This window comes from Callorhinus ursinus, unplaced genomic scaffold (assembly GCF_003265705.2).
Source record: "Callorhinus ursinus isolate GAN/ISIS: 27379988/994484 unplaced genomic scaffold, GSC_fseal_2.0 scaffold7, whole genome shotgun sequence".
Lineage (NCBI taxonomy): Eukaryota > Metazoa > Chordata > Mammalia > Carnivora > Otariidae > Callorhinus > Callorhinus ursinus.
The window spans coordinates 54,967,125-54,984,195 of record NW_027397069.1 but is presented as its reverse complement, the minus strand read 5'-3'; the positions used below and the strand labels follow the sequence as shown (position 1 = coordinate 54,984,195).

Below are 17,071 nucleotides of genomic sequence, written 5' to 3'. Positions count from 1 at the left end.
AATCTGGGTAGGGCTCTGCAAGGATAGTTTGTTTCTAATCCACTTGGCCTCATCTGGGGCAGCCCATAGGCTGGAGGCTGGCACCATCCAAAGGCTTGTTCACTTACATGTCTAGTGATTAGTACTCACTGATGCCTGGGACCTTAGCTGGGGCAGTCAGGTCAGAACACCTACGCAATGACCTCTCCTTATGGTTTGGGCTTTCTCACAACAGGGTTGCTGGGTTCCAAGTGTCCCAAGACTGAGAGCCAGGTAAAGCTGTATCACCTTCTATGACCTAATCTTAGAGGTCATGCAGCATCATATCCATCACATTAGGTTCGTTAGAGAAAAATCACTAATGCCATACATATTCTAGAGAGGGGAATTCCACTCATCTTTTAATGGAAGGAGCATCAAAAAATTTGCACCGTGTTTAAAATCACCACACAAATTAACTTCAGATAAACAGATTTATAAACAATATATTGTATATTAAAAATGTTTAAACATAAGAAACCAAACATCCTCTTTTGATATCATAATGAGATACAAAAACTCAAACATTCCATTGTTACAGCAAAACCAATTCTAAAGCAATCCAAGTAGGCAATTTGTCTCATAATCTTTCCTTCTTCTTCTCTCTCCTGACCATTCTCCCCACTCCAGGTCAGGCCTCCTATACACAGATACCCCTCTCTCCCAAACCAGGTAGGATCCTCACAGTGGCTATACCTCTAAAGCAATAATCAGGTCCTAAAAGTTTTTCCCTGAATTATCCCTGACTTTGTACCTTACCAGATCATTGGGAAGGCCATCAGTGACATGTCTTTACTTCTCAGAGTCAAAAAGCAAAATGCTATAGGGGGATTATTCCAATAAATAATTTTATAACAAATTCATGTTACATAATTAAAACAAAATGACATTTCTTTAAAAGGGCTATATGTTTTTAGATACAGGATCTTGACTTAGGCTTGTTAATTCTTAAAACTCAGTGATTCTAAAAGGGATGGTTGAGATTTTAGGTATTTTATAAGAATTTGTATGTTGCCTTGAAGGTCATATACCACTTGATTATTATAATACAAAATTTAAATGACCTTTCTTCCATGTTTATAATGCACATTGTATTGTTTTTCTTTAAAACCAGTACACATTATTTGGTTGGTAAAAAGGCTCAAGAGTTCTCTTAGGAACTGAAAATACTACCTTTCTTTGAGTAATCACGATAAAACAATCTTTTCTTATAACCTAGTATCTTTTTAAATTCTCCTAAGCGGATATTATTATAATTTATACATCTTTGATGTTCTCTTAAAAGATTTATGACTTAGAAATAGTGCTTTCTTGGCTTAGAAATAGAATTTTATTTATTTTTATTTTTTTAATGAGTATTCATTCGAGAGAGAGCGAGAGAGAGCGCGCACGGGAGCCTGCAGGCACGTGCGCACGGTGGGGGAGGGGCAGGGGAGGAGGCCAAGGGAGAGGGAGAAGCAGACTCCCTGCTGAGCGGGGAGCCAGAGACAGGGGACTCCATCCCAGGACCTGGAGATCATGACCTGAGCCGAAGGCAGACACCTAACCATCTGAGCCACCCAGGTGCCCCAGAAATAGAATTTTAATAATTCATACTCTCCGGCGCCTGGATGGCTCAGTTGTTGAGCAACTGCCTTCGGCTTAGGTCATGGTCCTGGAGTCCGGGGATCGAGTCCCACCATCGGGCTCCCTGCTCAGCGGGGAATCTGCTTCTCCCTCTGACCCTTTTCCCTCTCATGCTCTCTGGCTCTCACTCTCTCTCTCTCAAATAAATAAATAAAATCTTTAAAAATAATAATAATAATTCATACTCTCCTAAAGGCTGTCTAATACCTCTACATATTTTGGTAATTTTGCATAATCGTTTATAGTTATACTGAGTCAAAATGATACTGTGAATCCATAGTATGGAATACAAGTTTAAAAATAAGTATATCTAAATAGTGAGCAAACATATATTTATGAACCCTTTGTTTTGTGTATTTCTTAATGATTTTAAAGAAGCACATGTGTTTTAAAAAACAAAATGAATTAAACATATCTTTGTTTTTAAAGGTTCTTATACAGCAATGATTAAAAAAAATTGACACAGTATTCACATTAAACTAATAGACTTTGTTATCAGGCCCCAAACTATTCCTAATTCTGTGAATTCATAGCTACCATGGAGGCAGCCCAAAGGAGCTTAAGTAAACACTTTTAAATTATGTAATGAAGTTCTGAGGGAGGAACAGCCCCAACCAAACTGTATAGTACTATACTATATTACCTTTCTGGGGTCTTAAAAATGTCCAGATTTTTGATACAGTAGTTCTACTTCCAGGAACCAATCCTAAAGAAATAAATAGGAAGTCAAAGATTTATATATATTCACTACAGTATCTATAAGAGGAAATAATCTGAATATTCAACAGTAAAGGAGTGGTTAAATGAGCCATGGTACATCAATCAAATGGAATATTATGTGATAACTAAAAGTACTTAATGCCACAGAAAAATATTAATAGTAATGTACAGTTAAATTTTTTAGGTTATAAGACTATTTCTCCTCATTTGAAAATGCACTTATTTATATGCATAGAAAAAGGATGGGGAAAAATATATCAAAGTGTGTTATATGTGGTTATAGTAATTTTACTCTTTCTTTTTTAAAATGAGCACAAATTGGGTGCCTGGGTGGCTCAGTTGTGAAGCGTCTGCCTTCAGCCCAGGTCATGATCCCAGGGTCCTGGGATCAAGCCCCACATCAGGCTCCGCACTCAGCCAGGAGCCTGCTTCTCCCTCTCCCTCTGCCTGCCACTCCCCCTGCTTGTGCTTGCTATCTCTCTGTCAAATAAATAAATAAAACCTTTTAAAAGAAATAAAATAAAAATTTAAAAAATGAGCACAAATTACTTTAACAGAAAAAAATCACTAGTACCTATGAAACAAATAATGCAATATAAGAAAAAAAAAGAAGATAGCAGGAAGGGAAGAATGAAGGGGGGGAAATCGGGAGGGGGAGACGAACCATGAGAGACAATGGATTCTGAAAAACAAACTGAGGGTTCTAGAGGGGAGTGGGTGGGGGGATGGCTTAGCCTGGTTATGGGTATTAAAGAGGGCACGTTCTGTGTGGAGCACTGGGTGTTATGCACAAACAATGAATCATGGAACACTACATCAAAAACTAATGATGTAATGTATGGTGATTAACATAACAATAAAAAATTTAGAAATCACTAAAATTAAAAGATCTCCTCCCAAATATGTAAATCAAATGACATATGTTTACATTCTTACAACTCTAGGATATTTAATAAAGTAACACATCATATTAGTTACTCTTTATAAGTACTTTTTCATTTTGTATACTTATAATAATGTCTACCAGTGAATAATCTCTGCTTTCTAAAATTAAATTAGATAAGGTATAGGCAAGTAGAGAGTATTCTGTGAATGGTATAATCTGAGAGGTAATCTTGGTGGAAAAGCTGATTTAAGAAAAATTTAGCATAGTCAAAATCCATCTGTAAAGCTATAATGGCTGGATCTATTTTATAAGTTTTATAACAGTATGTTTAAAATTTTTTATTTTAAATTGTGGCAAAAAACACATAGCATAAAATTTACCATCTTAACCATTTTTAAATGTACAGTTCAGTAGTACTAAGTGTATTCACATTGTGTATAATAGTGTTTTTATAAAAATAATAAATGTTCATAAAAATAATACAGGTTTACTTATAAATAATTTAAACAATATAGAAAGTTACAGGAACGTTTTAAAATCTCGGATTCCAGATTTTACCATCAATTTTAAATGAACATCATGGTAGGCATTTCTGTGCATTTATACAAATAAGATAATCTTATTTAAGATCAGAAAATGTACATTAAAGTTAAAAAGTATTAAGTTTAAAATTATTTTAATTTGGTAGTGGTAAGATAAACTGAAGGAATTGCTGAACTTTCAGAAAAATGTTTCTTTACTACAAAAGCTCTTATTTCCTAAAATAGCTGAAGTTTAAAAAAGAGTTTGGAGGCTTTTTAAATCTATGTTTCAAATTTAGAAATACTAGCAGACTCTGCTATGAAAAATGTATTTTTACATTATCATTATTTTTACAAAGTCAAGGTTTTAATGTTTATTTGTTTTATAATCCTAATTTCTTTGATCACTTGGTCTTGATCTGTATCTTAATCCAGTGCTCACAACATGGCTTGATTCTCAATATCCTAGTTATTAATTTTGAGTGATCAGTTATCTGTTCTTCACTGTTTCGTTTTTGTTTTTTCCTCTACATGGATCCATGGATGCTGTGTTTGCCTTTTTCATCAATTCTCAAATGACACTTATTTAGATGTAATAGTTTGGGGTCATGCTGGCTTTGCCTCAAAACCATACAGACGTTTTTCCTTTGTTTTCTGGCTTTGAATATTGCTTAGAGGAAGTCTACGGCCAGCATGATTTCCTCCCTCTTGATAAGTTATTTAGTTTTCTGCCTGGAGTTCTGAGAAGTTTTTCCTTCATTCTTTATGGTTAGTAGCTTAACCAGGATATGCCTCAATACTGAATATTATGTGTCCATTATTTTTCTGCAGGTTCAGGTTTTTCGTTATTTGGTGGAAATTCTCTTCTGCTACATCTTTCTGTGCTTTTTCTGATTCATTTGTTATATTATGTACTCAGGAAGATGAAGCAGGTTTATTATGATATCTTCGTCTCACTTACATGATTTTTGTATTGATTCTGCAATTACTTTGATCTGCTTCTCTCCTACATTCACTGCAATCTATTAAATTCATTTCTCAACTGGAATTTATTGAGTGCCAGCACCAGTGGTAAATAAGATCATATTCCTGCCTTGATGAAGCTTTTAGTTAGGGATAGGGGAGGGAGAAATAAATAAACTTGTAACAATGTCAGGTAGGAATAAGAAGAACCCCAGGTAAGAAACTAGAAGGATGGGGGAAGGAATTGTGCATTTTAGATGGAATGTGAGAGCAGGCCTCTCTCTGTAAAATGACACCTGAGAAGAGATCTGAATGAAGTGAGGGGGTAAGCCAGGGAAAGACCTGGGCAATCCAGATGCAGAAAAGAGCAAATACAAAGGTCCTGTAGTGGGAAAGTGGTGTGTGTTCAAGACAGAATCATTAGAGCCAAATGAGTAACCAGAAAGTGGTGAGAGATGAGACTAGAGAAGTGGACAGGCCAGATCACAAAAGGGGTTGTGAGGAGGCTGAATTTTGTTCTAAGTGTGATGAGGAGGGAGATGATGTATGCTTCAGAGGAGTAATTCAGGTTGCTGCTAAGTATTTCAATAGCAATAACTGAGTATAAAGAATCAGTCAGATAGGTGTAGAACTGAAAATGCAAAAAGGGAGCACTAAAATAAGAGTAACTTCAGGAAGCAGCCACTACCCCTGATACTAGATAAACACAAGGAAGACCTGAAGTTTTTAGAACCCAGAAGCTAGAAGGGGAGACGCTGGAACCCTGGCCTCAGAAGATAGGTTGCTGCCCATTTGCTGCTGATACCTCTGACAGGGTATGTTGAGTATGTTGGGGCTGGTTCTAGGGAATGGAAAATAGTTGAAATTTGGAGCTGAGTGCCACTGTGACAGTGAAGGTCCATAACTGGGGCAACCCTGACGTGTGCAGAAATCCAATAAGAAGGAGCAGGTTATTTTCCCCTCTCTTCTTGACTTTCAGTCTTTCTCTAATGCACCTTATTAAGAGAATGCAGCAAGGATTCAGCTGGGAAAATAGAAATGTAGTTTGCAGAGTCCCATCCTAGCATCACAAAATGTATGAATGTGGAAGGATTTATTATTAAGAGATAACAGCTTAGTAACCAGCACAGAAAGGAATTAAGGATGACTTCTAGATTTCTGTCTTGAGCAACGGGATGAAAGTAATGTCATTTACTGACCTAGGGGAAGACCTGGAGAAAAGTAAATTGAGGGGGAGAAGAAAATTACAAGATTGGTTTTGAATGTGTTGACTTTGAAGTCCTTGCTAGATGTCTGAGTGCAGTTCCTAGGTAGGCAGTTGGGTATGAGTTCAGAGTTCAACAGAGATATGAGGGATAGAATACAAATTTTAGGAGTCCCAAGAACATCTGCAACATTAAAAAAGGAAAAGAAAACAACTTGATGAGATTACCCAAGGGAAAATAAATGTTGATGGAGAAGGAAAAAAGGGGTGAGGAATATGCCTGGGGTCCCAAACATCTGAGAAGAGGAAAATGATGTGGCAAGAAGTTAATTGGTGATTTCAACAAGCCCAGTTTCGGTGGGACTGTGGAAACGGTAATCCTAATTGGAATGGACTGAAGGGATAATGTAAGGCGAGGAAGTGGAAACTGCAAGCACAGTCTTTAAAAAGTTTTATTATAAAGGGGAGTAGAAAAATGGGCTCACTCAGTAAGTAGAGGGGGAAAGGGGGTGATGGTATATTTAGAATGGGAAAAATTACAGTGTATTTACTGGTTAGAATAATCCAGTAAAGAGAGAGAAAATGAAGATGCAGGAAATGGAGGAAATAATCACAGGAACACAATCCTTGAGTTTACAAGAAAACACAGAATGGGGGCACAGGTGAGGGGCATGCCTTATTTAAGAGAAGGGATAGTTGATCCTTTATAAAGGAAGACAGTATAAGTATAGATGAAGAGAGGTTGGTAGATAGGGTGTAAGAAAGAGGAGTTTTTCCTGTGACAGCTTCTATTTATCAATAAAACAAGAGTTTGGGGTGAAGAGTGGGGAGATGTGAGAGACTTAAGAGAAGAGACAAAGTGTAATCATCTAGGAAAAGAGAAGAATGAATTGACTAGGGGAGTGTGCTGGGATTGCCAGTCTTCCCTTTTGTTGAGAATTTGATTTCCAGCCATTCTTGATATTCCAAAGTATTGGTTTTGAAATAATAGTATTATTTTGGTCTTCAATGGTTAGGTTGTAGACATTCTTTGTTTTTAACGGAATTTTTACTGTTGTTTGTTTCTCCTGTAAGATATTTGAAGTGGAAGACTTTGTGGTCTGCCTTTACTCCCCCATCTTTGTCTGGAAGTCTAGAATAATGTTTTAAATAGATTGCAATTCATATTTTTTCAGCTCACCCTATACATAGGAATTTAACAGTAAGATGTCACAGTACTATTATATATTATTATAATAGCCACCATTTACTGAATGCCTGTGTGCAATGCATGCTAGAGACCTTACATACATGATCTCTAACACTTATCACAAGCCTACAAGGTAAGTACTGTTGCCAGTCATTTCCACAAGAAACCTTTTTTACTAGTGATGTCAGATCACAGAATCTTACCTGAAGCTCACAGCTGACCAAAATAGACAAGAACAAATTTTTCTCTCTTGTGTGTTTTTAAAAAATTAGCACATAAGAGACTCTTCTTTTTTAAGTACAAAATAATAGTTTGCAAAAGTGCACCACACAAACTAAGAGCAATTTTAGGGACAGCTTTTTGACACTGTACTATATCATTAAACCCTTGGTGGGAGAGGTGCTACTTAACTGACAGATTCAAGGAACTTGGTAAATTGAGGTGCCCTTACTCTAACCATCTTCATCATCCACGAACATATTGAGAGCCTGCTATGTTAAAATCATTACTAAATTATATTAAACCTTTATAATTTTACAACTTATAGGAGATGTATCAGCATTTGTTTTGGAAACTCCATAATTTGAATTTAAATAATATCAAACTTTCCTATTGGTCAACAATATTTATATTCATGTGATGACACTGAAAACATATCATTGAGACATAAACTTATATCTATGACAAGTAATGGATTTCTTTTTCTGATTATAAAAGTAGTACATGTAAGTGAAGAAAATTTTGAAGATATGTTTAAATAAAATAAGTAAAGAAAACATCTTTTTTAAAGGACAGCAGGAAAAAATAACGAATAATTCTCTTATTTACAGGCAACTGACTATTGAGGTTGAGTATTTCCATGTAGTTTTTTAAGCTTATGAAGTTTAAACTACTTGAGTACACTGCCTTTTTTCATAACAATGTATCAGAAATGTTTCCTCAAGTTATTTAAAAGTCCTCAAAAACATTTTCAATGGCTGCATAATGTTCCTTGAGTAGTATTTCCTTAAGTGCTCATTTAAGCTATTTTCCTTAGTTTCTTGTAAGTAGTGTTACTATGAACTTTTTTATGCTTAAATCTGTTTTAGCATTTCAGATTATTTCCTAAGTTAGGACAAATTCCTAGAAATAAGCTTAAAAGGCCAATATTTTTAAGGTTCTTCATCTGGTAAAAATTTTGCTGTAAAAAAATCTTTTCATTTTCTACATACTCGTACTGAAAATAAAGCTAAGGAGAAAAATTTATGTGGACTACCTTTTAAAATTGAGACTAACATTTAAGTTTAGGTTCAGTGTTTTGGTTTTGGTTTTAATATCTTACCTTTAGGGAAAAATCCACTCTTCAAAATATTTACTTGTTTTTGTCAGGTTCAAAACTTACACTTAATTTGAGGATGTAAGTTTAAATATATATTTATTTCAGCCTAAGGTATCATCATCTCTTTTTTCCTATTTTCAGATATGCTCACCCAACAGTGTTGCCTCCTGACTCATCATCAGTTTAATCTCACATGTACACCACTAATTCATGGTACAGATGTACACATTCATCTGTGGATGGAAACCTAAATAAAATTGCAGGCCAAGGTCATTTCCAAACTAAGCAAACTTGGCACAAGAGTTTTAAGAGTGCCTAAATTAATACTACAAAACAGTTCTATCATTCTAGACTGAAATACAGAGCATATGAACAAAGCAGTTTCACCTAATTCTAAAATTAATTTAGACTGGTGATGGAATTGCAAAACTTGAGAAAATATCCAGAAGAAATCTAGTCTAAGTAAATAAAGGATTACTGTTTTTTAGTAGCTATCATTTATTCATTCACTCACCAAATACTTACTGATTTGTGTGTCAAACACTTGCTAGGTGCTGGAGTCAACCGACAAAAGATATAGGCCTGTCCTGCTGGAAGATACATTCTAGTGGAAGAGACAGACAAAAGCAAATGAATAAATGAATAGTCCTAAGCTGTAATCTAGGCACGTCCACTACCAGTATTACTTAAGTGAGACAAAGAAATGATTTGGGTTCTACACCAAGAGTTTTTAAAGTTGTGTTATTGAATAAAAAAAAAGTTAAAGATTTATAATTATTAGGAAATATAGATATGTCCACATATAGATACCTCTACAGATCTTTTATGAATAGTCATTATCATCCCCTTATGCCCTGTACTCCCCCCCAACCCCCCGCCAATAGAAAGGATAGACTAGGATATCTAGACTTTGGCCTTCCCTTCATTACTCTCTGGACTCTGGCCTGACCCAATCTCTGCTGTGGCATGTTGTAGTCGAAAATAAAACATTCCAAATTTGGGGAGTAAGAAAACCTCAGTTTTAGCAAGTGACAGTGCTAAAGGGATTGAAACCTTAGGTGAGACACTTCATTTCCTAGAGTATCAGTTTCCTTTGCAAAATGATGGATTTTGACTAAATGATCTCTAAAAATCACTTTGGGCTTTAAAATTCACTATCTATGCATCTTTCTGTTAAACATCTCTTCCATTATGCTCCTATTTATATTGGGGATGAAGAGGAATAAGATTGATTCCTGTTTAATAGGGATAAAGGATTTATAGTTTTTAATGACCATTCTTTCATGTTATTGAATATTTTTTAAAACATGTTTTTAAGGGGCGCCTGGGTGGCTCAGGCGTTAAGCGTCTGCCTTCGGCTCAGGACATGATCCCAGGGTTCTGGGATCAAGCCCCGCATCTGGCTCCCCACTCAGCGGGAAGCCTGCTTCTTCCTCTCCCGCTCCCCCTGCTTGTGTTCCCTCTCTCGCTGTGTCTCTCTCTGTCAGATAAATAAATAAAATCTTTAAAAAAAAAAAACATGTTTTTAACATCTGCACAGCATTCCAACATATGGATATACCAAAATGTATCTATCCATACCCTCATTCTAAAGATTTTTTCCCCAATTTCTGCAGTATTGTAAAGGATATATTTTTAAAAGATTTTATTTATTTATTTGACAGAGAGAGCGAGCACAAGCAGGGGGGGCAGGAAAGGGAGAAGCAGGCCCCCTGCTGAGCAGGGAGCCTGATGCGTGACTCAATCCCAGGACCCTGAGATCATGACCTGAGCCAAAGGCAGACGTTTAACTGACTGAGCCACCCAGGTGCCCCAAGAATATTTTAGAATCTCTATTTGTCTTCTTTACTCAAAATACTACTACAGGCTTTCTCTTTTGTTTTATTCCTTTTGCTTGGAAAAAAAAAAATCACTGTGATTCCTTCTTATCTACTCCAGCCTCTACATGGCTTTCTATTAATATAAAAACTCCACTTTGGACAATGTGATAGAGGCTGTCCTTTCTCCTCTCTAAAACAGTATCATCCCAGAGTAAGGTCCATATTTCTGCAGCTTCCTGCTGTAAAAGAATGTGAAGTAAAGCCAATTCCACGCCTGCATCAAATCTGGATAATGTACATTTTAGCTTTAACCAAAGTTGAAATCCATGAGATTAAAACCCCAACAGCAGACAAATAGGCAAAGGTTCATTTCTGTTAGCTATACCAAAAATGTGATTTAGTGTGTTAATTACGACAAAGATAACTGTGACTGGTGATTTTGCCATGATCCTGAACTTGCTATAATATTAGCTATTACTACATTGAAACATTAGAGCATAAATATACAATTAGGAGAAATAAAATTTAAGGTTTTAACTACTAAATTCAGTGAACACTATATAATCTGCTATTTAGTTTTTTACTTTTTTTGCAATATGCTATATTATTTCAATAGATATCATGTTCGGCATTAGCATTGGTACTTTTCCACCCATGAGTAAAGAAATCAGAGAGGTGACACCTACTTTAAAATTACCCTAAAAAATATGAGTTAAATACCTTTTCAACTTAGAAGTTTTTACTTAGGAAAAGAATGGGAGCTCTGTTGTGCCTCTTTGATTATGAATTGGTGCAAGTTAAATACCTTTTTTAAAAACTTCCAAGATACTATTCAGGACCTCTATAGAATCAGTTTGGAATCCAAAGGAACACTCACATTAACAATTATTTCTATCAATAGCTTCATAACTACTGATATATCAATTATGTCAATTGACAATTATATCAATATTATAGTAGAATTTTAGTGACAGGATCTTTGAAGTCACATAATCCAACTCTCATCTTACAGAGAGGGAAAGTAAAACCCAGAAAATTTGTATTACTCATAGCAGTAAGCTTGGAGTGGGTGGAGGCAGATGAGGGATCCTAACACTCTCTTTCAATCTAATGCATACCATAGGGTATTAGACTATAGGTAGGTAGCTAACAGGTAGGTAAATATTCTAACAGATAGCTAATAGATGAACAAATCTAAGAAAGATATCTGATTTGTATCCTTAGTATACATATTCCCCTTAAGATTCTTATTGGATGGGGGCACCTGGGTGGCTCAGTCATTGGGCGTCTGCCTTTGGCTCGGGTCGTGATCCCGGGGTCCTGGGATCGAGCCCCGCTTTGGGCTCCCTGCTCAGTGGGGGGGCCTGCTTCTCCCTCTCACTCCCTCTGCTTGTGTTCCCTCTCTCACTGTGTCTCAAATAAATAAATCTTAAAAAAAAAAAGATTCTTGTTGGATGATCCATTCCACCTCAATCTGTTAGCACAGATACAAAATTATACAAATTGATGCTCGCGTGCAATAAAACCCAGGAGAGTAGTTGGAGTTAGTTTGGCAGAACTATATTGTTGCATAACTCCTGGGATGAAGATTTATGTATATCCATATGTATATATACCTGTAGCTTCTTAATCCTGCTTCAGGAAATGCCATTTACATACATTACAATGTAAATAGTGCCCAATGGAGTTGTGCATCATAGGGACACTGCAAATATAAGTTTTGTATGTTAAATTAATTAGGGTAGGCTAATTGCCATACAGACCAACCCCAAAATGTATAATGGCTCAAATTATATTTGCTATAATCAAGTTTCTTTCTAAAATAAACAGGTAGTTCAGTACTTAGTTTCCAAGGTGTTCTAGTACCTCGGCTTTCAGTACTAAACTTCCAAGGTCTCCTGTGGGGTCTTGTCTATTCCAGTCCATTAGAAGGCGAGTTTTTTTAGGAGATTCAAAAGTAGTGCATATAACTGCCATTCTTATTCCATTGGCTCTAACTCAGTCACATGCCCACACCTGCCTGCAAGGGAGACTGGGAATAAGTTTATCTGTGTGGCCAAAAAGAAATGAAAACATGGATTTGGATGTCTAACTAAGAGTCATTGCTCACTTGGGTGCTCTCTTTCTCTCTCTCTACACACACACACCCCCCCACACAAACCCTGAAGTGGTCACCAAAAAACAAACTCACATTATTATGCTTCAAATAAAACAAATAAAGGAGCTTTTATTTAAGAATTGCATTCACCTCTACCCTTTCCCTCCTTCAGGTTGGGACTGTTAGTTAATGCATAACAATAACCAATTGGTAACTGACATCTGAAAAGGAGGATAAAAAGCAAATTTTTGCAAGTATTACCCTTGTGTGTGTGTGTGTGTGTGTGTGTGCACATGCATGCATGTGTTTCAGGGATACAAGACCACCAAGTTCTCCTTTTTAACTACACTATTAGTAAATGATGTTTGAAAAATATTCAACTTTTTATACAACAAAGATAGCAGTTCCACAAATGAAGGCAGCAGTAAGGTTAATGGTTTTATTTCCTTTGGATAAGTTGTCATTATAATCCTCAAACTGTTCTCAATCACTCAGTTTTTAATAGAAGCACTGCATGGTTGCACTTCTCAAATCATAAACAGGAAGTATGATATATAAATGTCAGTAAAACTAAAACTCATTTCTATGGCTTGATATTTTCATTTTAATGTCTGATTTTGTATGTACTTCAAATGATTACATAAGGCAAATAGTAATATTACCTGATAAGTTTTCTTTGGTAACCTAACACTTTGGGTTTTGGGGGAAATATTTAGAGTAACCCATGTGTTGTAGATTTTCACAGAGGAAGAAATGGGAATGATCCAGAAACTGCTATTAGTTTGGCATCCTTAGAAACTGCTTTTTTATATATGTTGCCCAACTTTATTAATGCCAGAAGATAGCATAGATGGAGAAAGAAGCCAGAGGGTGCATGACTCTTAATCTATTTAAAAATACATTACAGAAAATAGTCTTAGACTTTGTATATTCTTATTCTGATACCTCAGCAATTCCTCGAATGTGTTCTACTACATTAATTCCTTCATGAAACAACTAAGGAGTAGCTTAAGTACTGCAAAAATCAGGATATTATCTCTGTTTCCTCTCTGAAGAAATTAGGGGTCTTTTTAGGATTGGTGATATTTTCTACATAATACTATTTCAGTTTCTTTGGTACATGGACATCTCTATGGAAATTACAAGAAGCGATTCACTGCTCACTTCAGCAGCACATATACTAAAACTGGAACAATACAGAGAACATTAGCATGGCCCCCACGTAAGGATGACACGCAAATTCATGAAGTGTTCCATAACAAAAAAAAAGGGGGGGGAAGAAGAAGAGATTCAAATTGACTAGCCTAGAACTTTTATATTACATTAAATATTTCTGGAGAAATGTACCAATATATAGATAACTTCTATAACTTTAAAATGTTTTTTTCTTTAGGAAATAGTTTCTTAATTTGTTCTTAAACTGAGCACTGAAGGAATGATTTTACTCAAAGTTACATAATATAGGAGGGAAATAGCAAAAAATAGAACCTATCTATGTATCTAAACTCCCTTTCAAGGCAGATCACAATGATCCAGAGAATGTCATAAAAGGTAGCCTGCCCATCTATTGAGTACCTAGCTTTCTACAGCACATGAGGCACTGCTGAGCAGCATATATAATATATAAAATTTGAGGGCTTTTAATTTTTAATTTTTTTTAAGATTTAGAGAGAGCGCACATGAGCACAAGCGGGTGGAGAGACAAAGGGAAAGGGAGAGGGAGAGAATCTCAAGCAGACTCCCTGATGAGCATGGAGCATGATGCTGGGCTCAATCTGAAGACCCTGAAATCATAACCAGAGCTAAAATGAAGAGTCGAATACTCAAGTGACTGAACCACCCAGGTGCCCCAAGAATTTGAGGTATTTTCATTGAAAATACAGCATATGTAAAAAGGATTTGGGAGTGTTTGAAAAGTAGTAAGAATATATTAATCAAATGCAAACTATAAATAACTGCTAAGGGGAAGTGGAAGATGAAGTGATTTAAAACTAGATTGATAATGGATAGAAGTTTATTGGAATAGGCAAATTTTATGTCAATTTTTTAAAGTGGTGATGGATTTTGACTGCCAGAGAGAAAAGATAACCATTCATTCACTTATCAAAGAGTTATTGAGGGCTCACTATGTGCCATATGCTAGACACTGTTCAAGGCACTAGAAATATGGTAATACACAAAACCATTGGAGAGCATGAACAGATATTTCATTGCCCAGGAGGCATGATAATTTGATAGAAACAGAAAACACAAATATGAGAGTAGAGAGAAATGAAATAGAAAGGAAAAGAACTAGTAATGGGCTTATAGTAGAAGGCCTTAAATACGAGGATATTTCTAAATGGGAGAAAGATGTTTGGTGTGAACTGAACTCCTTTGGTCACTGCAGTCAGAATAGACTGCCTTTTTTTTTCCCTTCTGTCAGTCAGCTCTCCTAGCCTCTCAGATAACTTTATAGTAACCAAGATAACACAAAATAAATACTGCATATGGAAAGATTCACAGCTGAAGTATGTGGAAAGCAAAAAGGGAAAGAATAGGAAGCAAAAGTTGAATTTTATGTCTCCTTTTATCTTTCCAATGGCTATTATATATTATCAGTCCCTTTCTAGCAACAGTCTCCCTTTCAGTATTTGTGATTCAATTCCTGAAGGTTCTGCTCTTCTTTCCTTCTAGGTAGAATCACTGAAAGGAAAGGAGATTCCATTTAAATTCCCTTTTTTGAGTCAATCAGGTGTTCCTTATTCACCTAGCAATACTTCTCTACAGAGTGTGTGATGAAAAGTGTCTCATGTTTTGTGTGGGATGGTGGGGAAAGGGGTAAGACAAGATGGGCGCTAAGGAGAATACCAAGAGGCTGTAATGCAATATAATATAAGAGCCTAGAATACAAACTTGACAATTAAGAGCTTGGATTAAATGGGCAGTTTTAAAAGTGAAAAGAGACATATCTGAAGTATACAATAAAGAACAATTATAAAAAGTAACAAGTTTAACCCCTGTTTACCTATGGGAGGATAAGGAAATAAGGAAATGAATGTAAGTTTTTAAGTTTGAAGTTCTGAAAATTTGTGTTGTCAATAAGAATAGCCAAGAAATTTGAAAGAAATAGCTTGAAGGAAAAAATGAACTTAATGTCAGATCTAAATGAGATGTCTCCAGAAGATAGAGGACTCAGACTTTCTTGATAAGCTACTGGACCTGTTGATGGACACGTGTAAGTCAGCACCATATAGAAATTGATTGAAACTCTATGGACTAATGAGGAAATACAATGAAGATGATCAAATGGCTATGTATGAACTTTGACTGTAAGATTAGGTATCAATTTCAAAGCAATTTCAAAGAAGGTAATCTAGCTTTGGAACTCTTTCCTTCAGGTCAAAGCTGTCCTTTATTAAACATCATCTCTTCATTTTGACTGACCCCTTAGTAAGTGAGAATAACAAAACGAATAAAATTGAAAGACTTATTTTTTTCTGGATTATCTCACTGGAAGTTCTGGATTTTTTAAAAAAAAGATTTATTTAGGGTGCCTGCGTGGCTCAGTCATTAAGCGTCTGCCTTGGGCTCAGGTCATGATCCCAGGGTCCTGGGATCAAGCCTCGCATCGGGTTCCCTGCTCAGCGGGAAGCCTGCTTCTCCCTCTCCCACTCCCCTTGCTTGTGTTTCCTCTCTCACTGTTTCTCTCTCTCTGTGTGTCAAATAAATAAAAATCTTTTTAAAAAATTTAAAAATTTAAAGAAAGATTAATTTATTTATTCATTTATTTATTCATTTGAGAGAGCGCATGCACAAGGGGGGGGACGGAGTGGGCAGAGGGAGAGAGAGAGAATCTCAAGCAGACTCCCTGCTGAGTGACGAGCCTGATGCGGGGCTGCATCTCAGGATCCCAAGATCATGACCTAGGACAAAATCAAGAGTCAGACACTTAACCAACTGATCCATCCAGGCACCCGTGGAAGTTCTGAATGTTTAACTGAATGTCCTCCTAGCCAATTTATACAAATTATGTGTCTTAAGATACAATAAGCAAAATAAATATCTGCAACTTTTCTTTGACTGTATACCTTTATATAAAGGCTATGGCTTAAAAAATACAGAATATAAAATTTACACTAGCATAAGTCATTCGAATTATTTAGCTGTTAAATATGGAGTTTGTTTTATATAACACTGTCAGGGTGAACATGAATTTCCATCCCTAAAGCAAATCTTGGTTGGGGAACCACATAAATAGAAACTTACCTTTAAAGAAGGTTCAGTTTTAAAATGCACTAGGCTGGGGCGCCTGAGTGGCTCAGTCGTTCGTTAAGCGTCTGCCTTCGGCTCAAGTCATGATCCCAGGGTCCTGGGATCGAGCCCTGCATCGGGCTCCCCGCTCTACAGGAAGCCTGCTTCCCCCTCCAACTCCCCTGCTTGTGTTCCCTCTCTCACTATGTCTCTGTCAAATAAATAAATAAAATCTTTAAAAAAATTTTTAAAATTTTAAAAAAATGCACTAGGCTACATGTTCCTTTAAATAGGAAAGGATCAATCCTGACACTCCCTGAACTAAGAGTTTTTAGAATCTATTTGATATTTTCTGTACACAGATTATATCATAAAATAATTTTAGCATTTCTTCATTATCTAATATGGCTTTGGATTTCTATATTTATGTAGAAGCACCTTCAAAGTAGCTAGCAGTAGAACATTTATTAGAGTA

General features: G+C 36.1%; 1 long non-coding RNA gene, 1 other non-coding gene and 1 pseudogene across 3 annotated transcripts in view; 2 read left to right on the top strand and 1 right to left on the bottom strand.

Moving 5' to 3' along the window:
- LOC112826713 (ELAV-like protein 1 pseudogene) overlaps window positions 1–17,071 on the top strand; it is an 85,705-nt pseudogene that overhangs the window by 4,186 nt on the left and 64,448 nt on the right.
- Window positions 344–17,071, bottom strand: part of LOC112826716 (uncharacterized) — a 38,160-nt gene continuing 21,432 nt past the window's right edge. Inside the window, exons 4-5 of one of the 2 annotated variants that reach the window (XR_012378807.1) lie at window positions 8,971–9,049; window positions 344–2,350 (exon numbers count right to left, since the gene is read on the bottom strand). This is a non-coding gene — a long non-coding RNA (uncharacterized lncRNA). Of the gene's footprint in view, window positions 2,351–8,970; window positions 9,050–16,014; window positions 16,269–17,071 lie in introns of those variants that run through there. The other variant, XR_003209019.2, reaches the window with a different exon arrangement.
- On the top strand, window positions 13,520–13,626 carry LOC112826940 (U6 spliceosomal RNA). The gene has a single exon (XR_003209083.1). It is a non-coding gene; the product is annotated as a U6 spliceosomal RNA (small nuclear RNA).